We start from the raw sequence: 27079 nt of genomic DNA on the forward strand, positions 1-27079 counted from the left end.
CTAGCAACAAAAGGGGATCTGGAAAAAATGAAATCAGAACTAATTTCTCAGATAACAGGAGAAATTGGGCCCCTAGGGCAAGACATGATTAATAAATCTAGAGAGGAGCTGAGGAACATGATGGAATCCCAACATAGGAAACAAATGGAATCCATAAAACAGATGCAAATAGATTTCCAGGACATGAAAAACTCCATTGAAAGTCTACACAGCAGAATGAGCCAAGGTGAGGACAGAATTTCAGATGTAGAAGATAAGATTGCAATTAGTGACCAGGAAAAGAAAAACGGCCTCAAAATTATAAGGGAACATGAGAAATCAATCCAGCAGCTGCTAGACGATGCAAAGAAGAATAACATAAGACTGACTGGAGTCAATGAAGAAAGGAGAGAGTGCAGATGACATAGAAAATCTCTTCACAGAAACAATGGCAGAAAACTTCCCAAGCCGGGGAAAAGAGCTTGACATACAGATAAGTGAGGCATATAGGCCTTCAAATAGCCTTGATCAAAAAAAATCTACACATAGGCATATAATTGTTAAGATTCCAGAAACACAACAAAAGAACAAAGTTCTCCAAGCAGTCAGAGAAAAGAAACAAATCACATACAAAGGAAAGCCCATCAGAATCACAGCAGACTTCTCAACACAAACCATCAAGGCAAGAAGAGCTTGGAGTGACATATTCCAAGCCCTAAAAGAAAACAGCCTCCAACCCAGATTGATGGACCCTGCAAAACTATCTTTCAAAATGGATGGAGAAATAAGATACTTTCATGAGAAAGAGCACTTTAGGAACTTCGTGAATACCAAACCAGCACTCCAAAAAATTTTACACAATAGCCTAGGAACAGACATTGAGGATCACAACCCCAGGAAGCAAAGCAGAATGAACCCATCTGGCAGGACAAGAAATTAAATGTAAAGGGGGAGAACCCAACAAAAACAAAGTCATGGCAATGACAAGTCAATACGTTTCAGTTATAATCATCAACATAAATGGTCTCAATTCACTAATCAAAAGAAATACACTGGCAGAATGGGTCAAGAAGCAAAATCCAACAACATGCTGCATACAAGAAACACAATTCAAAAGGAAACTCATAGACTGAAAGTTAAAGGGTGGAAAACAATATTGTATGCGACAGGAACCCGAAAAAAAGCAGGAGTAGCTATCCTCTTTGCAGATCAAGTAGATTTCAAACCAACACTGATTAAGAGAGACGAAGAAGGACACTACATCCTTGTAAAGGGAACAATCCAAGAGGAAGAGATGACAATCATAAATATCTATGCATCAAACACTAGTGCACCCAACTATATAAAACAAATACTAACGGACATGAAAAGTCATATATGTACTAATACAATTGTAGTGGGGGACCTCAACACCCCACTGTCACAAATCGATAGATCAACTAGACTAAAAATAAGTAATGAAATACTAGAACTCAATCGAACTCTTGAACAAATGAACTTAACAGATGTTTACAGAGTCTTCCACCCCACAAAATCAGAATACACATTCTTCTCAGCTGCACATGGCTCATTCTCAAAAATAGACCACATACTCACACATACAACATGTTTAAGTAAGTGCAAAGGAACTGAAGTTATCCCCTGTATATTATCAGACCATAGTGAGATGAAATTGGAAATTCACAGCAAAAGAAACTGGAAAAATTTCATAAACACGTGGAAATTGAACAACACACTTCTGAATAACCAATGGGCCATAGAGGAAATTAAAGAAGAAATCAGACAGTTCCTTCAAATAAATGACAATGACAATACAACATATCGGAATCTATGGGACACAATGAAAGCAGTCTTACGAGGGAAATTCATAGCAGTGAATATGCATATTAGGAAAACAGAACGAGCCCAATTAAACAACCTGATGCTGAACCTCAAGCTTCTAGAAAAAGAAGAGCAGGACAAGCCCAGAGCTCATACAAGGGAGGAAATTATAAAGATCACAGGAGAAATCAATGCAATGGAGACTAAGAGAGTGATACAAAAAAATCAACTAAGCCAAGAGTTGGCTCTTCAAAACAATCAACAAAATTGACAAACCCTTAGCCAACCTTGTCAGAAAAAAGAAAGAAAAGGCCCAAATCCATGTGATTAGGAATGAAAAGGGTGAAATTACAACAGAACCAGCAGAAGTCCAGAGGATCATTAATACCTACTTCCAGAACCTATACGCCAATAAGATGGACAACACAGAAGAAATGGACAGATTCCTAGATAAACATGAATTACCAAAGTTGAATGAAGAAGACCTAAAAATTCTGAACAACCCAATATCAACCAATGAAATTGAAAATGTAATTAACAACTTACCAAGAAAGAAGAGCCCGGGCCCTGATGGCTTCACTGCTGAATTCTACAAGACATTTAGAGAGGAACTGCTGCCACTACTGTTTAAATTCTTCAATGAAATTGAAAGGGAAGCAATACTCCCAAATTCATTCCTGGAAACAAGAATCACCTTGATCCCCAAAGCTGAGAAAGACTCAACCGAAAAGGAGAACTATAGGCCAATCTCACTAATGAACATAGATACAAAAATCCTTAATAAGATAATGGCAAACAGAATGCAGAAAATCATCAAGAAGATCATACACCCTGATCAAGTGGGATTCATCCCATGGATGCAGGGATGGTTCAATATATGAAAATCAATCAATGTAGTACACTATATCAATAGAGCCAAGGACACAAACCATATGATTATCTCCATAGATGCAGAAAAAGCATTTGACAAAATCCAACATGCATTTATGATAAAATCACTACAAAAAATTGGAATAGATGGTCTCTACCTCAAACTGATAGAAGCCATCTATGAAAATCCAACAGCCAATATCATACTAAATGCTCAAAAACTGAAATCCTTCACACTAAAATCAAGAACAAGACAAGGATATCCACTATCAACACTCTTGTTCAATATAGTTCTGGAAACATTAGCCACAGCAAGTAGACAAGAGAAAGAAATAAAAGGAATAAAGATAGGTAATGAAGAAGTCAAATTGTCATTATTTGCAGATGACATGATACTCTATATAGAAGACCCCAAGAACTTCACCAAAAGTCTTCTAGACTTAATAACCAAATTCAGTCAAGTAGCTGGTTACAAGGTCAACACACAAAAATCAAAAGCTTTCCTCTACACCAATGACAGACTCACTGAGAGAGAAATAGGGCAAATAATTCCTTTCACAATAGCATCCAAAAAACTGAAATACCTAGGAATCAACCTAATGAAAGAAATCAAAGACCTCTTCTCTGAAAACTATGGCACTCTGAAAAGAGAGATTGAAGATGATATCAGAAAATGGGCAGACATCCCCTGCTCCTGGGTAGGAAAGACTAATATAGTGAAAATGGCCATACTTCCAAAACTGCTATATAGATTGAATGCAATTCCAATTGAGATCCCAGCAGCATACTTCATGGACCTGGAGAAAACAATCCAAAAATTCATTTGGAACAAGAAGAGACCCAGAATAGCAAAAGCAATTCTAGGTAACAGAGACATGGCAGGGGGAATCACAATCCCCAACCTGCAACTCTACTACAAAGCTACTGTGATAAAAACAGCATGGTACTGGCAAAGAAACAGACTGGAGGACCAATGGAACAGATTAGAAGATGCAGAAAAAACGCCAGACATACTCAGCCATCTCATCTTTGATAAAGGAGCCAAACACCCTCACTGGAGGAAAGATAGCCTCTTTAATAAATGCTGCTGGAAAAACTGGCTTTCAACTTGCCAAAGATTAAAACTAGACCTGTATCTCTCACCATGCACTAAATGAAAATCAAAATGGATTAAAGATCTAAATATTAAAATAGAAACTCTGAACCAGTTGGAACAGAGGTTAGGGAGAACTCTTGAAGACATCGGTGTAGGAAAAGATTTTATGAACAAAACCTCAATTGCCTGTGAACTAGCACAAACAATCAACAAGTGGGATCTCTTCTTATTAAAACGCTTCTGCACAGCATGGGAAACCACTAGCAGTGTGAAGAGACAACCCACAATGTGGGAAAAAATCTTCACCTGCTCTTCCTCAGACAAAGGTCTACTATCTCAAATCTAGAAAGAACCTAAAAAGATCAGACCTCCCAAATTTAAAGACCCAATCCAAAAACGGGCATCTGAAATGAACAGACATTTCTCAGACAAAGAAGTAGAAATAGCAAATAAATACATGAACAAATGTTCAACATCACTGGTCATTCAAGAGATACAAATGAAAACAACGCTGAGATTCCACCTCACTCTAGAAAGAATGGCTGCTATCATGAAATCAACCAATAACAAATGCTGGCGGGGCTGTGAAGAAAGAGGAACCCTGCTCCACTGCTGGTGGGAGTGTAGACTGGTGCAACCACTGTAGAAATCAGTATGGAGATACCTCAAAGAACTAGGCCTGGAAGTCCCATTTGACCCTGCTATTCCACTGCTGGGGATATTCCCCAAAGAATTAAAAGATTCATACCACAGTGATACATGTGAGCCCATGTTCATAGCAGCACAGTTTGTGATAGTTAAAACTTGGAAACAGCCCAAATGCCCATCAACTGGAGATTGGATAAAGAAAATGTGGTTTTTTTATAAAATGGAGTACTACTCAGCCATAAAAAATGAGAAATTAGAGACATTTATAGCTAAGTGGATGCACATTGAGGCAATACTCTTAAGTGAAATAAATAGGAGACACATGAATAAATTCTGAATAGTTTGTCAGTGTGAGAAACTGAAAGTGTAAATAAGGACTAAATGTTTAATAGCTAATGTGAAATAGGAAGAAAAGGGGCAAAGGGGAAGGAAGTGGGAGGGCTAGGGGAAAGGATAGAAGGGAATGGGATTAATATGAGAAAATGGAAAAATAGGAACAAAATCTTTGTAAATAGGGAGGAATGGAGGGGTTGAACGGAGGGCTGGGCAAGGGTGAAAAATAAGAACCAAGAGAGATTATGTAAAGGTGCAAATTTCCAATGATGAATGTCATTATATTGTATACCTAAAATGTACCAATGATTAGAATGAATTATCGATAATGCAAAATAGGAAGAAAAGGTCCAAAGGGGTAGGGGTAGTGGGAGGGGCAGGGGAAAGGAAAGAAGGGATAGGAGAAATAATGAGAAATGGAAATAAAGTCTCTGTAAACAGAGAAGGGTGGAGGGGGGGAAGGGAGGGCTAGGAACAGGGAAAAAATAAGAACCAAGATGCATTATGTAAAGGTACCATTCCCAATGAGAAATGTAATTGTGTTGTATACCTACAATGTACCAATAAAAAAATTTAATTAAAAAAAAGAAAATATTTAAGCTGGAAGAATTAACAGACTTGGCCAGAGAAGAGGCAAGAGGAAGAGAGGCAGAGAGAGCAACACAGGCAAGGACATGAGGTTGAAGGAAATTTTCAGAGGGTGAAACACTACAAGATGAGCACACAAGGGATGAAGGAAGATAAAGCATCAAAGCTCAAGCTAAATGAGGGGGTAGGGGCCAGACTATGTACCCTTTCTATTCACCCTATAACTTTTAAGGTGAAATTATACAGAATAAAAACCTCCATCTCTAGAAGTATGGCTCACACCCACTACCTTTCTTGGTTCTGACAAACCAAGCATACCACAACTGAAAAATGAGAATCAAAACCTGAGTTTATCGAGGCTCTGGTACCACACAATAACCCCAAAGCTTCTAATAAACTGTACTGATGAATTCAGCTTAGGTCTCATGTCAAAATGGGGCATTCTGTGTGCTTCTCCTAACCCAAAGGTGATCAGGTTCACAGAGCAAGCCTGTGTGATCTACCTGCCAGGATAAGGCTCAGACACAGGACTAGGAACACCACAGGCCGGCTGGCTTGGGCCTGTCAGGGGCCCACCTAACAGTTCTACTCATCACCTGAAGGCAGCAGGCAGTTAAGGAGGAGAGCTGGCACCTTTGTGAAGCACACAGAGAAAGACAAGGATGGAGACCAGGTGGACTCACACCGACTCCACCCATATTAATGTCAAGCTCTGAACTTTACAATTTCCCATGCTTTTGCCGCACAGAGTAGACTTAATAAAGAGAAAAAAGGTGGAGACTTAAAATGACAGCAGAGCTCTCCTCCACTGTAGGAACAAAGGTGAGACCAAAACCTTCCTGAAAGGCAGCATTTTCAGTAATACTACTTCCAGATCTGATTAAAGACATCTTTCTTTCTACAACTACCTGACTAAGCTGCATAATTTGACACTTGATACAACAAAGCCATAAAGATTTATACGATCCATAATCATTACCTTGACAATGAAGATAAAATCGTCTGAGAAATCATAAAATACTCTGTACTTTAAAAGAGATAGCAATGACTTTTGCAGCAAAGACATCTTTTCTCCTGCTTATCTGCACATACCATCTGCTTTATTAGCATGTCGTGTCACATGGAACTGCTCCTGTAATTGCATGCCTCATGTTATGACAACACTAATAGAATATGAAAGTACTGCAGAGAGACAATGAGCAGAAAGGGTGAGAATGATTTATTTATCAGCCTTACTCTCTCTTGTTCCCAAAATAATGTAAGATGCCTAGAATTCATTTAGTTTTTCAAAAATATACTTACACATTTATGTGCTGGGCAATCCAGACCAACACTGAGGAATATAGTCCTCCGTGTAAAGAAATGTAGTCTTGTAATGAAAATAATTTATACATATACAAAGAAATGAAAAGGTTTTCAAAGCTCAGGATGCAAAGCAATTATTATCACAGACTGACGGGGGGACCTTCTGATCCCCTTTTTGTGTGTGTGCGTGTTTATATCCAGGAGCAATCTATGAATAGTTTTACTTTGTATTTTTCTTGACTTACATAAATGATGGCATTGTGCAAGTCATTTATTTCACTCATATTTTTAGAAATCTACTCCAGCTGAGATTACACAGTATTTAGAATTACTGTGTATACGCACACACACACACTTGCAATAATAGTCTTCTACCATGTGACTATCACACATTTTACATATTTTTTCTGATAAATACTTAAAGTCTCCAATTCTGCCCTATTTTCAACAATACACCAATGAACCTTGTTTTAAGTATTTTTGTGACACATACAAATTCTTCTCTATTCTATCTAATCCTTCTAGTCTTGTTTCCTTTCTCAGTTATTGTGATGAAGTAATCATATCAAAGGTATAAAGTATTTTTAAATAATAAAGTTCTATATAACCTTAAAACAGTGAACAGTTCTCACCAATTCCATTTCTATGTATATAACTAAGAGAAATGAAAACGTGTACACACAAACTTGAACACAAATGCTGACGGCAATATTATTCGTAAGAACCAATATATGGAAACAACTTAAGCACTCTTCAGCTGATGAATGGATTAATTTACATGTTCTATACTCATACAAGGAAACCTTTTTTTCAGGCACACAAAAAAAGGATGGAATGATGGCACATGTTACAACATGGATGAATTTTGAAAACATCATGCTAAAGAAGCTAATCATAAAATGCCACCTATAATACAATTTCATTTATAAAAATGCCTGAAAACAGGCAAATCCTCAGCGATGGAATGTACATTAGCAGTTGCCAGGGGAATGGCAGTAATTAATGGATACAAGAGTTTCTGGTGTGATTTTTAAAAGGTCTAGTTTAGATAATGGTGATGGTTGCACAACCTTGTGACTGCTAAATCTTCACTGAATTGTGCACTTTGAAATGGTAAATTTAACAGTATGTGAATTATATCTCAAAAATACATTTCACAAAAATGTAAGGTATTACTTTTTCAGTTTTGTAAATTTGCAAACTTTGTCCATTTTTTGTGAAGGAAGATCTGCAGACATACAAATAAGAATGAAGAAAATAGAAAGAACAAAGAAACCAACATTCTCCAGAGTTTTGGAACATTTCTTTCTATCACTGAATGTTCTTCTCCCCACCCTAAGATTCCAGATACCGGGACAGGGGCTGAAGTCCTAAGAAGCCCTATTTCTAAAATCCAGCCCTCTTCAGTTGCCTGAGGTGAGCCAAAATCCTGCCTCTTCCTTCAGGCCATTCCTCTCACAAAATGCACCAGGACCTTGAAAATTATTCCCCACTACCACTCTGGCTCTCTTCCCTTCTTATCCCAGCTTGCCCGAGGCAAAAATCCAGTAGTTGTCTGAGATTCCTCTTTCTTTTCACCCAACACTCCCTAAGCTGCCAGTAAATCCTCTAGATGTGGCTGTCATTTCAGCACACCCCAACATACATCCTTTTGCCTGGACTCCTATGACTACTTACTATTTTCACCTCTTTATCCTTGGCCCTTGCTCAGCTTACCTGTTTAAGAAGGAAACTGCAACCTTCACTTCCCTATGTAAAATCCTGTAACTCGGGCACAGCCAGAGCCTACCATGTGCCCCCTGCTCTCCTCCAGCTTCAGGCCATACCCTCTTGTCCACATGCTCCCCACTGCTTTTCTGGCCTACTTTTTGTTTCTAGAACCCAAAGGCTTCCTCTTGGTTCCAGTTCTTTGTAACTGCTCTTCCCATTACCTTTAACCAAAACATTCACACATTTCCCTCCTTTACATCATCCAGGTTAGTTGAAATATCACCTCCTCAGAGAGGTCTTCAGTGACAGTCTAATATTTTTAAACAGCCTTTCCCCCACCAAATCGCAGTCTCATTATCATGCTTATCATCTTCATAATATTTAACACTCCCTACAAGTACCATACTTGATTATTTAGTAGAATATAACCGCCAAGAAAGCAGAAATGTTGTGCTCCCTGCTGTTTCCCTAGAACTAAATAGTAGGTTTGTGATAAATGTGCATTGGGTGACTTAATCTCAGCTGCACATTAGGTTGAAAGCACAGTGATTAAAAATAATATGTACTAGGAAAGTCACATTCCTTAAATCTTCCAGGCATGGATTACTTATTAACCCAAATAAATTCCTAATTTGCAGTTTATAGCACGCAGCACAGAAGAGACATTGGCTTGCAACTGAAAGACTTTCACACACTTACACCCTCTATAGAAGGCTAGCTGGTTATGACGTTCTAAACCCAGACTGCACCCACCTTTTCATCCAGCTGTTCTAGGAACTGACCCACAGCTTTACCTGTGAAGTAATACATGCAGAAGATTATTCTCCAGAGCACTCTGTGTAATAGCAAAAGCTTATAATGTCCATCAGTAAGACTGGATAAAAAATATGTCACAGCCATATAATGAAACACTTTCCAATGCTCTTTAACAAAAGAATAAATAAACTGCCTACATACCAGCTATATGCTGCTTATGGACCATCTCTAAGAAAAGTGGTAGTGAAAAAAAGAAAAGACAAGGAAAAAAAGAATGTGTACAGTTTGACGATATTTTGGAAAAGAGGGGAAGAAGAAAAGTATACATGCTTGTATATACATAAAATTAATGTGCACTGACTCTAGGGAAGGAATGGCAGAGCTAAGCAAAGGGGGAAGAAAGGGACTTCCCTATAGATGCTTTTAAACTTTTTGAATTCTGAACATATTTAAGCATGTTAATTTCCCAAATCTTGTATTTTCAAATCTAGTTTTATGTCTTTACTTTGAATCTTTCCAGCTAAATTTGAAATTTGCTTCCTAAAACATGCCTTCTTTTCCAGTCTTTGCTGGGGATGTTCTTTTTTTTTTTGGTACCGGGAATTGAACTCAGGTCCTCGCGCTTGCGCAGTAGGCGGCAAAACCACTGAGCTAAATCCCCGGCCCACCTTCCCTTTTTTTCTAATGCAATCCTAACATTTCTTTACATGGTAGAAAGCAAATCTTATTTCCTTTGTGAACTTTTACATACATGACAAGCCCCACTGGAAGTAATTCTTTCTCCTAAAGACCTATAAAAGAGACTGCTGGGATGGGACTTCTTAGAATTCAGTAGCGGCTGTTCCACATTGTTTTTCATCTCTCTAGTGTGGACACCTGCACCTGTTTAGAAAATATGCTTCACCAGGGTGTGCACTGTGCCTTACTCATCTCTGCATTCCCCCAAATAATCAATAGTAATAGTTGTTGGCAGGAAATATCACTCAGATTATCCGCATTCTTACCAATTCTCTACCCTTAAGTAAAATGAAATACAATTCTAACTAGGTGGGGGGCGCCCCATCATAAGGTAGGGCAGTTTTCAGGTTGTGGGTGTCTGTGCTATACCACCCAGTAATACTTGACAGAGCGTGTCTAACATACTTCAAACATGGAGTCCCAAGGACTTCAGTCGGGCTGGGCTACCAATCTGGGGAGCTACTATGGTATTCTGTGTGTATGGGATACTGAGCTTGGCTCTACAATGCTCCTACCTACTACCCACACAGGTACATATGCAATCAAAACTGCAGAAAGCCTGACTTTAGTATATAAAAGATACTATACTTGAAGGTAATTTACAGTCTGATTTCTTGTTAATTTAGAAGCAATAAAATAATGTGCATGATTACACTGTATCAAATAATTTTTTAAAAAAATCTTACCACTATGAAGCTCCATGGAGAGTTCATCCATTCCTTATTTAAAATATATTTTTCAAGGAGCCAGACATTGTTGTAGTCAATAGGTTCATACCTGGTGAACAAACTCCCAGCCCTCACTGAGCCCTCAAAGATATTAAACAAGTTATCTCCAGAGTTCATAGTTTGTTGCTCTCAAAGTATGGTCAAACCAGCTCACAGTGTTAAGTGTGGAGAGAGCAGACACAAAAAAATGCAGGAAAAATGAGAATTAGTATGAATAAGATGGATCACTGCATTAAGAGGCAGCTTTTTCAGGTTAGCATCAGCACCTTTTTGATTATTGCATAGCAACACAGCTACTGCATTTCAGATGTGCTGAGAAGCACCACAGATGCATAAGATAGATGAGCATTGCAAATGGATCTCTAATTAAACTGGCAAATATCACACACTGCTTGCTACTAGAATACTTATTAGTAAAACACATGAATTGGAAAAAATGAGGAAAAATCAAAGAAATAAATCTAAACTCTAAATTTTAGTTCCTTATTGATCTGTGTCATTGAGTCATGTTTCCGTTTCTTTTAATTATACTCAAAACCAACTGCTTCTAGCTCAAAAGGTAAGTAAATTTCATTTGCTAACACCAAAAAGTGATTCGGACTGCCTTTTCTTAGGTTTTGCTCTCCTCGACCTCTAAGTAGCGCTTGACAGTGTCAACTAACAGATATTTTTTTATCTCTTTTGGGGAGTACTGGGGATTGAAGGCAGGCCCTCACTCTGAGAAACATTCCTGTACCCTCTCCCACTTTTTGAGACAGTTTCTAAGTCACTAAATTGCCCAGCCTGGGGTCAAAACTTCCTCCTGCCTCAGCCTCCCAGAGTGCTGAGATTACAGGTATGTGTCACCAATGCACCTGGTTTAAAGGTACTCTCTGAAGCTCATTTGTTCCTAAATGCAGAAACAGATCTGGGTGTGGTGGCAAATACTTGCATTCCCAGTCACTTAGGAACTGAGGCAGTAGATAGCAAGTTCAAGGCCACCTGAACAACTTAACAAGACTCTGTCTCAAAACAAAAAAAATTTTTTTTTGTACCAGACATCGACCTTAGGATCTTGTGCATGTGAGGCAGGTGGCGGTGCCACTGAGCTAAATTCCTGGCGCAAAAGAGACAATTTTTTTAAAAAAGGGTAGATGTAACTCAGTGCTCCCTGGGGTCAATTCCCAGTACAGGAGGGGGAATAAAACTGCAGAAACAACATGATTCTCCCTCTTAGCCTCTTGTTCTCTCTCTGTGTCTCACGACTTTGCTTTGCCCTAAACTGATCTTCCATTTTCTCTTTTTTGTTCTCCATTAGCTCAAATGCCAAGCCTTGTTGTCTATCTGTAAGATTTTCAGTATTATAATGATTGCCATTTAAAAGTTCTCCTTACTTGTCCTGAAAGGCATTGTGTATTTAATACTCAAAACCACTTTCTACACAAAAGATATTTTGTCCTGCATCTTCCTCTGTGCCACTTGGCTTCTGTTGAAGACAGCATTTTCACAAAGAAAGGTGGGAGACCAGCAAAGTTGAGAACATGATGTGATGAGGGTTCAAACTCTAAACTTTGTTGCCATTTCAGAGTCATGTGACCTTTGGCCACTTACTTTACTCTCTCTTCAATAAAAGGTGTATTAATAACACCTCTTTCCAAAGGGGTGCTAATTTCTGATGACAAGAAGAATGACAGATTCTGTTAAGCACTATATACACATAAATTTTTTTATTTAGTCCTCACAAGTATCTTATTGTGTCCCTTTTACAGATGAGAAAACTAAGGCACAAATAGCATGTTGGTAAAGTGCTCCTCACAATAGCTAGTAAGCACTCCAGGAATAGTGGCTGTTCTTATGACTGTCTCTGTACAATGACTTTCAAATATATGTCTCCTCAAATATATAACTTCAGTTAAACTCTAACAGATTTCCACACAATGTTTTGCCAACCAAAGCGTAAGAATGTCAAAACTCAAAATCCACACTTCACTCCTCTCCATCTCACTTCACTGCACCTACACAGAAAGCACAGTTCTCCTCCCCTCCTTCCTGTGGGTCAACAGTTGCCCATGGCTTAACCTACATACAGCCCAGATGCTGTGTCTCTCCCGCTGCTGTCTTCAATCCCGGCAGTTTGGGAATTTCTTCCTATTTCTGCACATTCTCTTTCCTCCATTTCCACTCCATTTACCTCTGTCTTGCAGAGGACTGAAGCTGAAGAAACTGTTAAATGTACATCTGTGGAATAATTCTGTAACTTGTATAAAGTTTGATGGAAATGGGAGCAGCAACACCTCAGTGCCTCATCCACAAGGGACACCTGAAAGGTAGTAGAGGGTGCAGGGCACAGCAAAACCACCTGACTGCACAGGAAACAGACACAGGAGTAAACACGCAATCATATGGCAATCTGTCCCCAGATTAAGCAACAGCATTATTCAAATGGCCTCAAAAGGCATCTAAAACAAAAATGTAATAGAATCTTAAAAACAGACCATCACACAGGAAAGAGGGATGGAAGATATGAAGATTGTTCAAATCTCAGTGAGACAGAGGGGTGGAAAACACCAGTATGAAATTGAATAAGAAGGCCCAGTTAATCAGAAGCAAAAGTGTCAGTTTACATTATCTGGTTTTGTTTTTATCTCATGAAAAAGAAAGCCAACTCATATCTCAAGGGTAGGAAGGGAAAGAAGCTAACCACGGTAATGCCATTCTTCTGTGTTTCATTTTAACCACCTGACAGGTCAGCACTGTGGGCCTTCAACTGTCAATAGGGCTGACAGAACCACTTACACTAATTAACTAGTCAGGTCTTTAAAATGCAATGGGAACTGCACATCTGCACGGCTTAATTATTTCAAAACTATAAACTACGAAATAAATATTGCAAGCCTTTGGTAAATAAATAGCACTGTCATTTTTTAATATATTATCATCAAACATTAGCGAATACAGTTGAGCATACAAAAGCAAAAGTTTTAAAAGCAGGATTTAAAAATGCATATTAAAAATAACTTTACAGTTCATAAGTAAAGCAATTTATAGTACTGTCCAACATATCAAAAATAAAGTTAATTCAAGTCTGGGTCAAATCAATAAGTTTACATAAAAAGGCACCCTAAAGAATGATCACTTCAATATATAGGAAACAAAGAGTGATATCTAAAACCTCCTAGAAGAATAAGATAAATGAGATGGTGGAATGTATTTTTTAAGTATTTTGTCAAATATCATGTTGTGCGGAATTCAGGTCATAACTACCTTTAGAAATTACAACAAGAGTCTAAATTTTTACAAAATCAACAAAGTCAACAAATATTGATTTAGATAAAAGACAAGCTTATTTAACAATAATAGAGGGAAAGTAACGTTTTAGTCATAAAGTGAACTGGTGTGAGGAAAGAATGAACAGCAGTGTCCTACCTGTTAACGCAGCACACTGGCCTCTACCCTATTCTCTGTAGGCTCTATTTGCCTGGCCTGTGCCCTCCTTTCTCCTAATGCTTACTGTGTGCTGAAGGACAGGCTGTACTGCCTCCTCCAGAGCTGAGTACAAGGCCTAGCCCTTGGCAATCACTCCACAAACTGCTGGAGGCCTAGTTTCCAGAGGCTCTCTCTGTCCAAGAGCACAAACTCCTTGAGGGAAAGAACAACTTTCTATACCCACTGCCTGGCACTGCCCCGACATAGAATGCTCAATTATGTAACTGCTAAGTGACTCTGTAGTTGCCAGCTTGGAAGTTTGTAATGCATTACATACAATAATATAAAAAGCTGGTCTCCTAAAATTATTTCTGATTTATTAAATGAACTGGCTGCCTACAATCACACACTGAGATAAATTTATTTCTGGATATAAGTATACTTACTATTCATTTTTTCCTTTATCTGTTCATCCATTCATATTTTCTAACTATAGATATTTGGATAAGGTACAGAGACCAGTCAACCGAGGCATTAGTCATACAAAATATCACTTTGCAGGACACACATTGCCTAGTATCATGAAAGAGGGATCCCAAAAGCTCTGTGTTTGATTAGCCTCTCAAAGAACAAACATTTACTAATGGCTATCAGCAAAGATTATATCCTTTGAAAATTCCTGTTGAGAGAGAAGAAGAGTCAATTTAGAATAGTTTCTTTCCGCCCACACATAGGCAAGTATTTCTATTTCTGTTGTTCTGGCTTTGTTCTGCCCCAGAACAAAGAGCACAATTTTGGGTGAAAGGATGAGCATTGCCTTCTTTAGCTAGTGTTCTTGATCCTGCTGGCAACCAGTGCCCTGTGGCCCGCCCACTCTGAGGTTTAGGCAGTATGTCCACACAGTGGTAAAAACTAGAATAGGATACTTTAGTATAAACTTCTTACATTATAAATGTATGTTGATGTTTATTTTACAGAATAGAAACTCCTCCATTCATTGATTAACTTTCTAATTTCACTTTGTGTGTATCTTTGTTTTCGTATAAAGGAACGCATATCAATCTTATGTGTCGGTGGGTATACTTAAATGTGGACCCTGTTTGGCTTCGCAATCATTCAAAAAGTCTTTGAATGATCAGAGATTAATATTTTCCTCTAAATATCCTCTCTCTGCAAACACAACCAAAAATTAGGAAACTGGCTTATTCTTTAGTTCCCTAGTCTGTATGGTTAAGCTTGTGAGTCTGATGTTTCATTTAACCCTAAAACAACATATGGAATAAAAAACCAAACAAACTGGTCCACAGTTAAAGAAAGAGAGGAAAGATCTGAAAGAGATGTGTCTGACTCCTGAGCATCTAATCTGCACAATAATATATCAAGGCAATGCAAGAGGGGAGGAGAAATACACAACCAAGGTCAACTCAGACACAAGAAGTAACTCCACAGAAAAACACACTCAATATTTGTGCTAGTCAGGTTTCTGTTACTGTAACAAATACCTGAGATGAGCCAACTTTCAAAGACAAAGATTTGTTTGGGCTCACAATCTGTGGTTGGCTGGTCTCACTGTTCTGGGGCCTCTGCCAGCACAACACATCGTGGCAGGGACATGTGGAGGAGAAAGCTGCTTACCTGCCACAGGCCGAGCCTGAAGATGGCCCTTCGCCTACTGCCTACTTCCTTTCTCTTCTAAAGACTAGATATTCTCCTCCACTGACTAAGATTGTAGACTCTGGATGGCACAGCCCTAAGAGACAGTTACATTATGTATCCTTCTTCCTTGTTCCCTTCTGCACATGCCCCGATCATGAGACAATCATGCTGCATTCAGCCTAGAACACTTGGGCCACATAGCACAAGTTGCCCCACCTTCTCTAGTTTGTCTTGCACTATAAATAAAGAGTGCACTGGACTCTAGTTGGCCATTAGATCATCAGGCTTTGGTTCCACCTGGTCCCAGCTTTCAAGCTTAATCTTGGTATGAATATTTCTTTCTTGTTATTTTTCAATTTTCTTCATCTCCCACTGCTCTCCCCAGATTTGGACCCTATGCTGTGCGGGTCATGGCACCTACCTAATAGTGGCTGGGAAGCAAAGAGAGAAAAGAAGAGGCCAGAGTCCTAATATCCCCTTCAAGAGCACGTCCCCAATAACCCATCCTCCTTCCATTATTCCTACTTCTTAACATTTCTGCCACCTCCCAACAGAACCGACCCACGACTAACCTTCAACACATGGGCCTTTGTGCAACATTCCAAATCTAAACTGTGGCATTACTTCAGCAGATATCTAGAGCTTTTAATATTGTCTGGGCTATCTGAAAAGCATTCCATAAAAATAGATCTTTAAAGCCAAGAGCAAGTCCACTGTGATACATGCATCTAAATTCTATGCCAAGAGATGATTAAGGAGATAGTAATTGACTGCACATTTTCATGCATCAGCTTGTAAATGAGAGCGAAAATCATTTGGATTAACCACCTGACTAGCTTTTTCTAGAGTTTATTTAGAAAATTAAATGCAACAAAGTATACTAAAGAAGGTAATGAAATAAGACCAAGATGACTGGTGCTGATTCTCTGACAGAGCTTGTTACCCACTGCTGCTCCAGACTGTGCTCTGTCAACCCTGCACAGCACTGAGAAAGTGAGCTTTCTCATAAGCACATCTATCTCATCATGGCCACCTCCTGCTCAAAGCCCTCCTCTGTCTATACACCTCAGTATAGGGGAACACAAAAACTTCCAAGGGCAACAGATCAGTGAAACAGTCCATCATCAGACTAAAGGGAGGTGGAAGTAGAGATTTCGAAGGTTAGAGAGAGCACACACCTGTAGTAAATGTAGAAATTCAGGCTGTTTGATACAGTTTGTCTAGCACAAACATTAAAACCTGTGGCCAAACTGAAGTTGGTGGTGCAAGCCTATAATCCCAGCTACTCAAGAAGCTCAGGAAGGAGGATCACAAGTTTGAGGTTATCCTGGGCAATTTAGCAAAGCCCTGTCTTAAAATAAAAAATAAAAAGGGTAGAGGGTGTAGCTCAATGGTTGGGTGCCCTTGAATTCAACCCCCAGTATTAAGGGGAAAAAGAAAACCAATAACCAGGCAACTGGCTACTTGTTTCCAATTTATGCACTTAAATATGTAAAATCTGTTCTGCATTGTCCAGTAACAAGACTCAATTTTCTCATAGTATAAATCAAAGTTTTAACCCCAATTACTCTATCCTTCCCCTCAAAGCTCAGTGTCTACAAAACTAGAGTACTTAGGGAGCTACAATATGCTACCCCTTTTTCTTTTATAATATTCCAAGACTAGACAAAGTTTTACAAATGCGTAAGTTGGACTAGACCAGTGCTGGACAACATCATCTTAAAAACATGAAAACTAAAGGCTTGCCGAAGTCACAAAGATAGGGGTCATCTGATAACCCACACCCTCTGGCAACTGGTTCAATTCTTAAAATCCAATCTGGTTTTGTCTGAATCTTTCTACATGTGAGCAATCTCTTTCCTCTACAAGTCTTTTTTGAGTATCTTCATTTTACTTACTATAAACCTCAATCTGGCTACATACATTACAGAGCACAAAATTAACAAGTTACAATGTGTTAAACCATGTGCCCTTAAAAATGCACTAAAGTACTGGGTGTGGTGCCATACACTTATAATCCCAGCACTAGGGAGGCTGAGGCAGGAAGATCACCCCAAGTTGGAGGACAGCCTAGGATACATGGTCAGTTCAAGGCCAGTTTGAACTGCATAATGAGGCCTGTCTCAAAAAAGAAAAAAGAAACCACTCCAGAATAGCTTTCACATTCTTGCACAACCAAAACACATTTGTTAAAAATTCTAATTGTGACAGCATTTAAAAGGATCCCATATTGTGCCAGTGGACAGAATAGGTCCATATGTCATGGCTGCACTTGTTCAGGCTTCTGAAGTAACTGACCTCATTCATGCAAAAACACTGAAAATAATCAAATGGCTTCAGCCCAGGGAAGCTTTCAAAACCACTTTGGGAGTATTTAATAATTTTCAACAATTCAAAATTTCTTCCCCACCAAAAAAATGTCAAGTATAAGGGCAAATTATAAGTTGTTTAGGTAAGCAGATCCCATGAATAACAGTACTATCAATTCTATATTACCTGAGAGTAAATTAGCTTCTTGGTTATCAACCATGACAGAAAAAAAACCAGAAAGTAGAAAAACAGTGTAATTTACTACAAATCAGTGACAACACAATAATGACAAAGCCAGATGCAAGAAAAAATCTAGTGTTTATAAAGATTCAAATTTTACATATAGATACAGGTACAGATACATGAGATACACATCTTGTATCTCTTTAATATGACTTGGAGATGCAGCAAGCTATTCCAGTACCCAGACACATGGGAAGTGTTCCCATTTCAGAGAGTGCACAGGAATGAGCACTCGACATGGAATCAGACAAGAACATACAATTTTAACAGGCAGTAGCCACTGAGCTGTTTATAACAACAACAAAAAGATGTTGACTCTCCTTATTATACTTGTTTTACAGATATTCAGATATCTAGGTATCACCTGTCATCTTCCTTGTAGTATCTAACTCATTATGTTGCTACCTAAATAATCTCTCTTTAAATTAGAATCAAACACCTGTTTCAGAGGTATTTATAAGTTAGCAGTACAAATCACAAAACACTGTCAAATAATCATAATATTCAAATAATGTGATATGGGCAATAATAAGTAATAACTTTCCAGAATTAGTTCTAGAAGTTTTGAAAAAAGAAATCAATCTTTACTCTTACAAGGGAAAAAAAGATAAAATATATTAAAATCATAAAATTTTAAAATAAAGGAATCAGATTTCCTAATAACATGAGAAATACAGAAGTGTTGGTTTATCTAACTTACAATAAACCAAAGTGCTCATAATTAAGTCTCTATCATTCAGAAGCCATCTCATTTATGTAAAAGCAAAATAGTAAGTTTCCACATAGGGTTATAATGGAATCTACTGTTGAGTTTAGGATAAACTTTATATTAACTAATAGGCTCCATAATGTTCAAACTTAAGCACTCTCATTTCTATTTTTAAGCTACACAAATAGAGAAGGGAAAATTGCAATCAAGAAGAAAAACAACATTGTGATTTATTTAAACACCTCAAAATGTCATCATGAAATGGCCTACGTGAAAAAAAGGAACTACTTCAAATTATTTGCCTTTCACAATGCATATTCTTATTTCACTCAGAAAATTTAATTGTTTTGCATGTGACCTTTACAGCATCACTGTCACAGCTTGATGATAATATCCAAATAATTTCAATAAAACATCTACCACAGATGGGAAGTCATAAAATCATAATAGAAATATTCAAACTTTATAACAGTATTTAGGAGAAATTTTTTCTAAAACTTATTCTTTGCCTCTTTAGAAATGAATGTTGTGCTTCCAAGTGAATGTGTTGGGAAGACACAATAAAAACTACCGGAGTACCTCCTCCCTCACTTTCTGAATAGTCAAATTTCACCATCCTTTGTATCTCACACTCAGTTCTTCAGTCCTCATTAAAGCCTTTCCTAAGAATCAATTCCATTTTATATATAACCTCCACATATCTTACTGAGTGCAAGACACTGACCCACACAGTTTCCCCTTTTTTACATTCTTTTTCCATTTAGTTTCTGAATATTATTTTCTTTAAATGACACTGCTTTGTCACTCATGATTCACACAAAAGCCACATCTCACAAACCAGAATGAGTTCTATGATTGTAGGATCCAGTTTTGTGCTTTTACATTTCCCATAACAGATAGCACCAAGGTACATACAAAGCAGGTGCTCTTACCTCCTAATTGACAAATGCAGTAAGACAGCTACACAAATATCTAAAAGCATGAATGGAAAATACTAGCAAGGACATCCACTGGCCTTCAAATCTAGATAGTTAAATAATGATAAATTTTAATGGTCACGCATTTTTACAAATGCATTTGCTCTCATTTTGACCAATATTCATAGGATATTTTATAATTTAGTTATTTCAGAGACTAAAAGGTAATTTTTACATTCTAATATTAGTAGATATAAAGTCAGTACATATAGTTCAGATAGGTAAACTTAAGACTCAGAAAAGAATCTAACTTCCCAGAGTGCAAATAAGTATACCTGGAAGTCAAACTCAAATTTCTATGTCTGGCTTGGCCTAATATGGCCAGAACCCCTAGAACAGTCACTTGGGCCATGTGTGGTCTTACTATTCTCACTAGCAAACAATAAAATTACCATTTTCTGTGGGTTCAATACATGAAAAAGTTTAGGAAGTAATGTTTGACTCTATAGACACTGTCTCTCAAATAGCTTTTCAATGAAATGTTATCTATTAGTGGTGCTCCCATTTGTGAGGTCACATGTTTACTTTCATTCTTTAAAACAGAAAAAGTAATTGCTGAACTTTCCATTTTCTTAGATACCTTCCCACTGTGATCCTTTGTCCATGATATCATGCTCAATTCATCTTGACTGGAATTTTGAATATTCTACAAATCTTTAATCATGTGATTAGAATAAGATTAGAAAAAAATCTCCGGAATATTTATGTAAGAGGCTGAAATCAAGTATGGATTTGACTAAGGGTAGCATTATCTCCGTGTTTATCAGATTCTCATTGACAGCTCCTCTGTGTTTACTAAAATTTTCAAGGTGGGTTATGGAGCAGAGAGCTGTGAGGCTGCTGATGGCAGCTGGGTCCAAAGCAGGGCCAGTTAAGAGATGACTCATCTCAAAGTGGTACTAGCTGCCATTGCTTTGTTCCTCATTATCCCAATCCTGAATCTGGAGTTAGGCCAGCGCACGCAGCCCATGCAACACTAGGTAGAGATATGCTCCCTAAGCAATTCCTCTGGCTATAAAAATGGCTGTGAAAGCTCAGGTCAAAGCTCCTTTTGAAAACTCTACTGCATAATAGATTTACCATCTCACATATTAATGTGAAAACAACTGCAACCACAAAGTATTTTTTGCTTGTGAATATATTTTAATAACAACACATGACCTACCACTCTAAAATAAAACTGTACCCTGACTACTGTACATACAGTAGTCCTCCAATATCTGCAGTTTCACTTTGCACATTTGCAGTTGCCCATAGTCAACTGTACCTGAAAATATTAAGTGAAAACTTCTGGAAAAATCATACATTTCACATAACATATTACAATATGCTGTTCTAACCATTCTACTTTATTGTTAGTTATGTTTTTAATATCTTGCTATGCCTGATTTATAAGTTAAATTTTATCATAGATATGGATATGTGGGGAAAAACAGCATCTTTAGGTTTTGTACTTTCTGTGGTTTCAGACATCCACTGGGGATCATAGAACGTGTCCCTCAGGGATGTAGGGGGACTAACACACACTTCTGTATGTACCACTCAGTCCCATTCCTGGGCCAGCCACCACCTGAGTTACTGACCATCTGGAATCCTATACTTTTCTTTACAGTTTTACATTTATTTGCTTTTGTGTAATACAAATATATATTTTATATAACTATATATGTGTATGTTCTTTTAGTTGTTTCTAAGTTGCTAAAATGGATTAATGCTATACTGTCAATCTCAGAGACTTACTTTTCACTTTTTCCATGTGTGAGGTTGAAATTCTGAAATGGTGAATTACAAAAGTGCTTTTATCCATAAAAACAATGAAAATGCTGGCACAGTATTCAAAATGAACTTTCTCAAAATTCAGGAAATTAATAAAACCTAATGCATTATCCTATGAAAAACGCTGAACTTTGGTTAGAGTAGCCAGGTTTATGGCTTTTTAACTGGATCTACTGCATTCCCCTCTCTAAAGCTCCTTAGCAACCTTAAAAAACCAGCAGCTTCCTCAGCTACAATAACTGAAAAATGCAGCCCTGTGGCTATAGGGGGTGGTAGGGGGTTGGTTCAGCCCTCCCCAAAAAGCACCCACTCCAGAGCACTGTCACTATTTGACCCATTTCAGAGCTCCCTAGGAAAGCCCCATTCAAAAAGTATTATCATTATTTGATGTCCTATAGAGTTCACTCAGCAGGAAATGCCCTACACCTAGGGCTTTTGTCAAAAACAATCAGCTGCAATTGATTAACATCATAGCTATTAAGTTTGCAATAGAGTTGAGCAAACAAGAGTCCAGTCAAAAATTTAAAAGGAGGATCTGTGAAGTGAGATGTCCAAAGCAGGTAGTGAAAAGCTCCAGAGGTTTTCCTGGGGAATCCAAAATCCCATGCACCTGTGCAGGCTTAAGTACACACCCCAGGAACACTCAAGGGAGATCTAACCTCTCACTTAATACAGGACTTTGAAGCTCTACACAAGCAGAAAGTAAAGGCTAAGCAAAAAAAAAAAAATTTAAAAAAAAAAATTTAAAAAAAAAAAAAAAAAGTAAAGGCTAAGCCAGAATCATAAACTACTTGAGTACTGAAAGAATGTCAAGGCAAACACAGAGCCTATCACTAAAGGCTTGGAGATTTATTGATACGAGTTCAGTCATTAGGTGATCACTAATCAAACCAAGCAAAGACTTCATTGACCACACACAACAAAGAAAAGTAACTTTACAGGATTCATGCAAGACAGTCACTACTTAAACAGCAGCTGCGTAAAGAAGATACCCTGAGAATATGAGGAATTGGGGGTTTCAAAGTTTATCTGTTAAAGCATTTAAAATTTCTAATGTTTGACAAAAACTAAGACATGCAATGACACAGGAAAGTACAGCCCACAAACAAGAAAAAGAGCAATCAATAGAAACTGTCTCTGAAGAAACCCAAATATTGAATTTAAGGCTAAGATTTTTAAGTCAGCTATCAGAAGTATGTTTCAAAAACTGAAGGAATACATCTCTAAGGAATTAAAGAAAGTATGAAAACACTGACTCACAAAATAAAGAATAGCCAAGGGAAAAAAGACATTATAAAAAGGAACCAGTAAAAACTGTGGAGGTGAAAGGTACAATAACCAAGGAAATATTTACTACTGGGGCTGAAGAGACAGGAAATGGCAGAAGAGAGAACTAGAAAATTCAAATATAACAAATTACCTAATCTGAGGAACAGAGAGAAGACAATGAACTGAACCTCTGAGAACTTGGAAAGTCCCAAGATATCACATAACAGGAATCCCAGAAGGACAGGAAAGAGAAACAGAACAAATACTTGAAGAGATATAATAGTATTGCCAATTTTCTGCTGCAACATGTAAAAGCTTGGAAGTTCTCCTCACATAAAAATGCTGAAGAACTGAAAATGAGCAACTTTTCTATGGTATATCTGAGATCTGAGGTCACACAGCAAACAGATGTATCAGAAACTGCCATCAAAAAAATCAAGCAAGAAGTGCCAGGGATTTAGCTCAGTGGTTCTGCCACCTGCCTCAAAAGTGCAAGGACCCGAGTTCAATCCCAGGTACAAAAAAAAAAATCGAGCAAGAAAGGCACCTGAGCTAGTAACTGATAGAAATGTTTAAGTGGTAGCTATTCACTGGAACCTGAGAATGAACTAGCTTAAGAAAAAACATAAAATTAAAAAACAAAACAAAAACTTCTTAGGGGCCCAGATTCAGTGTGTGTCTGGGTAGGGGGATGTTACACTTTCTTAGGTTTCACAGGGTCTCTCAGTAAAACCTGGAGAAACATAGATAGCATGGTACATCCAACAGGAGGAGAGAAAAAGTAACCATTTTGAAATATATCCAGGAGGAAAGCAAGCATTTTGAAATAAGCCCAGAGTGTACTGTTATCCATAGAAAAGCCCTCTCTCAAGGGAAACTACTTTACCAGAACTTCACTGGACCTAGGAGGAGTGCCATTGCATAACTCTGTCCCTAGTAGCATCCCTGTGTCACCTAAGAGGGGAAAACATGCTAACAAGTTCAAAGGTCACAGCCCAGGAACTCAGGCCACCAAAAGAAAAGTACCCTTTTGAGATTTATCAAAAGATGATGGACTGCTTCCTCTTCACAGCACCACTTTGACAGGACTCCAGTATGGTAACAGTAAATTACAAGTAAAAGCTCGAAGATACAGATTCTAAGGAGGCATTTCTAGGGAAACCCAAAGAAAACAGGAGATAAATAAAAACAAGGATGCAACTGAGCATCCTAATCCCAAATCTGAAATTTGGGGGTGAGGAATAGCTCACTGGTAGAATGCTTGGGTAGCATGCCCAAGTCCCTGGGTTTTCCCTGACACAGTAAGTAAATCAAAATCTGAAATACTCCCATATCCAAAATTTTTTGAGGAGCATGAAACATTTAATATCATTTGATTATTTAGATTAGGAGTGCTTAACAAATAAAATCTATGCAAATATTCCAAAATCCAAGACTCTTGAATCTGAAGCACTTATAGTAACAAACAATTCAGATAAAGGACACTCAACCCATACTAGGGAAAATAAAAGCCTCTGAAATTTATAGTTACCCAAAAAATTAATTCTCCAAGACAGATCAACATAAAATTTCACACTAAAGGCCTATTTACATCAATTCTAGTTACTCAATACATCACACCTGGCCTTCAACAAAAAATTACAAAGCATATTAAAAGGCAAATAAAACACAATCTGCAGGGACAAAGCAAGCATCATATGGCTGTTATAAGAATTATCAGACCAGAAATTTTTAGCACTATGATTAATATACTAAGGACTTTAATGAAGAACAGATATGGTAATGTAAGCAGAACAAATTTTTTTAAATGCCACAACTCAAATAAATTGTAATAGAAAAGAAACAATGGCCAAAAAATTCATGTCAGATGGAAAATATTAAACTCCATGCCCAAGAAGCCCAATCAGCTCCAAACAAGTAAATTAGACATCCCCACTTAAGACACATTACCATCAAACTGTTGGAAGAATCCAATAAAAGATCAACAAGGATATAAAGACTTGACCAACACAGCCAAACAACTTGCCTTAGCAGGTACCTCTTGCATATTCCAACCAACAGCAGCAAAATAGAGATTCTTTTCAAGCACACACAGAACATTCTCCAAGACAAGCCACATGTTGGGCTATTAAAAGAAATCATTAGGAAATTTTAAAGAATTGATATTGTATGAGGTACCTTTACCACCCACAATGCAGTTAAGTTAGAAATAAATAACAAAAGAAAATTCAGGGAATCTACAAATATTTAGAGATTAAACAATGTATTTCTAAATAACCTATGAGTCAAAGAAAAAATTACAAAGGGAGCAAGTATTTTAATCGGAATGAAAATGAATTCAAATGGCAAAATGTACAGAACACACTGAGAGGAAAATTAGTAGCATTTAATGTCTGTATTAGTGAAGAACTCATACCAATAATCTAAACATTGACCTTGAAAATGTAAAAAAGAAAATTTTCAAAGGCAAACAGAAAGAAAATAAAGAAGTAAAAAATTAAAGAATTGTAAAACAGAAAAACCATAGAAAACGTGAATGAGACCAAAAGATGATTCTTTGAAAACATAAGCAAACACTTAGGTAGACAAATACTTAGCAAGAAAGAGAAAACAGATCACAAAAATCAGAAATGAAAGAGATTATCACTGATCCCTCAGAAATCAAAAAGATTATAAAGAAATACCACAAAGAACTTTATCCCAACAAATTCAACAACTTAGAAGAAGCAGACAAATTCCTAGGAAGTCACATCTGAACAAAATGACTTGAGAGGTAATGGAAAATCTGAATATGTCTACATCCAGAATAGAAAATAAATGAGCAACAAAAATATTTTCTCCACACAGAAAAGCATCGATATGATGTCACTGGTGAATTCTATCAAATATGTAAAGAAGAAATAATACTCAAACTACACAAATTCTTCTGAAACACACAAGAAAACAGACTGCTTTTGTCTCATTCTAAGAGGCAATAACACCCTGACACCAAAGCCAGACAAATCAGAGAAGTATACACCAATATCCCTCACAAATATAGATGTAAAAATCCTCAATAAAATATAGTGAACCAAATCCAAAAACATGTAACAAAAATTATAAATCATAAACAAGTGGGAATTACCCCAGGAATGCAAGTTGGTTCAAAAACTGGAGATCAATTAATGCAATGCACTGTATTAATAAAAGACAAAACCATATAAACATCTTAATAGGCGCAGAAAAAGCACTTAACAAAACAACATCAATTCATGATAAAAATTCTTAACAGATGGGCACTTCCCCAACCTGATAAAGAGCATCTCCAAAAAGGCCTGCACCAAACATTACACAGAATGGTGAAAGACTGAATTCTTTTACCTTGAGATAGAGAAAACAATATGGAGTCACCTCCTCTATTCAACAGAGCACTACTCAAGAAAAACAAAAGCAACAAGCTTGGAATCTTAAGGCTGTAATCCCAGCAACTCAGAAGGCTGAGGCAGGAACATCTTAACTTTGAGCCCAACCTGGGAAACTTAGTGACACCTTGTCTCAAAATAAAAAGTTTTTTTGAAAGGGCTGAGGATATAGCTCATTAAGGTGGCCTTAAGTTCAATCCCTAGTACTGTAACTTTTTTAAAAAAAAAAAAGCAGTTTATCATGGAAAAAGCAAAACTTTTTATTTGAACATAGAAAATCCCAAGAAACCCCTCCCACCAAAAAACCACCACTATTAGAACTAATAACAAAGTACACCATACATTATCATCACAGGATAGAAGAATATAAGACCAATATACAAACAACAACTGTATTTCTATATATGAGCAATAAACACTATACAAATCAAATTAAAAGAAACAAGCACAATTCCATTCACAATAGCATTAAAGAGTACAGTACTTTACAAATAAATTTAACAAAAGAATTACAATACTTGCACCCTGAACATACAAAATTTTTGTGAACGTAATTAAAGATGTTCATGGATCGGGAAACTCAATATTAATAAGACGGCATCTCTCTTCAAATTCATCTATGGATTCAAAACCATCTTTATCAAAATTCCATGAGAGTTTTTCACAGAAATTGACAAACACATCCTAAACTGTACATGGAAAACCAAAACAAATAGAATACCCATGACGGTTTTGAAAAATAACAGATTTGGGAGACTTTC

The 27079-nt window shown here is 37.4% G+C and overlaps 1 protein-coding gene and 1 pseudogene across 2 annotated transcripts in view; both read right to left on the minus strand.

Moving 5' to 3' along the window:
• The window catches only part of Sdk1 (sidekick cell adhesion molecule 1), an 827695-nt gene that overhangs the window by 699743 nt on the left and 100873 nt on the right, over positions 1-27079 (minus strand). The gene's annotated exons all lie outside the window — the stretch shown is intronic.
• The window catches only part of LOC147822699 (mitochondrial import inner membrane translocase subunit Tim23 pseudogene), a 44790-nt pseudogene continuing 17711 nt past the window's right edge, over positions 1-27079 (minus strand). Inside the window, exon 1 of the transcript XR_015445318.1 lies at positions 1-27079. This exon is cut by the window's right edge and continues 17711 nt beyond it. The product of XR_015445318.1 is annotated as a mitochondrial import inner membrane translocase subunit Tim23 pseudogene (transcript).

This window comes from Heterocephalus glaber, unplaced genomic scaffold (genome assembly GCF_053883595.1).
Source record: "Heterocephalus glaber isolate CG9 unplaced genomic scaffold, H.glaber_assembly_v1.0 deba00001610, whole genome shotgun sequence".
Lineage (NCBI taxonomy): Eukaryota > Metazoa > Chordata > Mammalia > Rodentia > Bathyergidae > Heterocephalus > Heterocephalus glaber.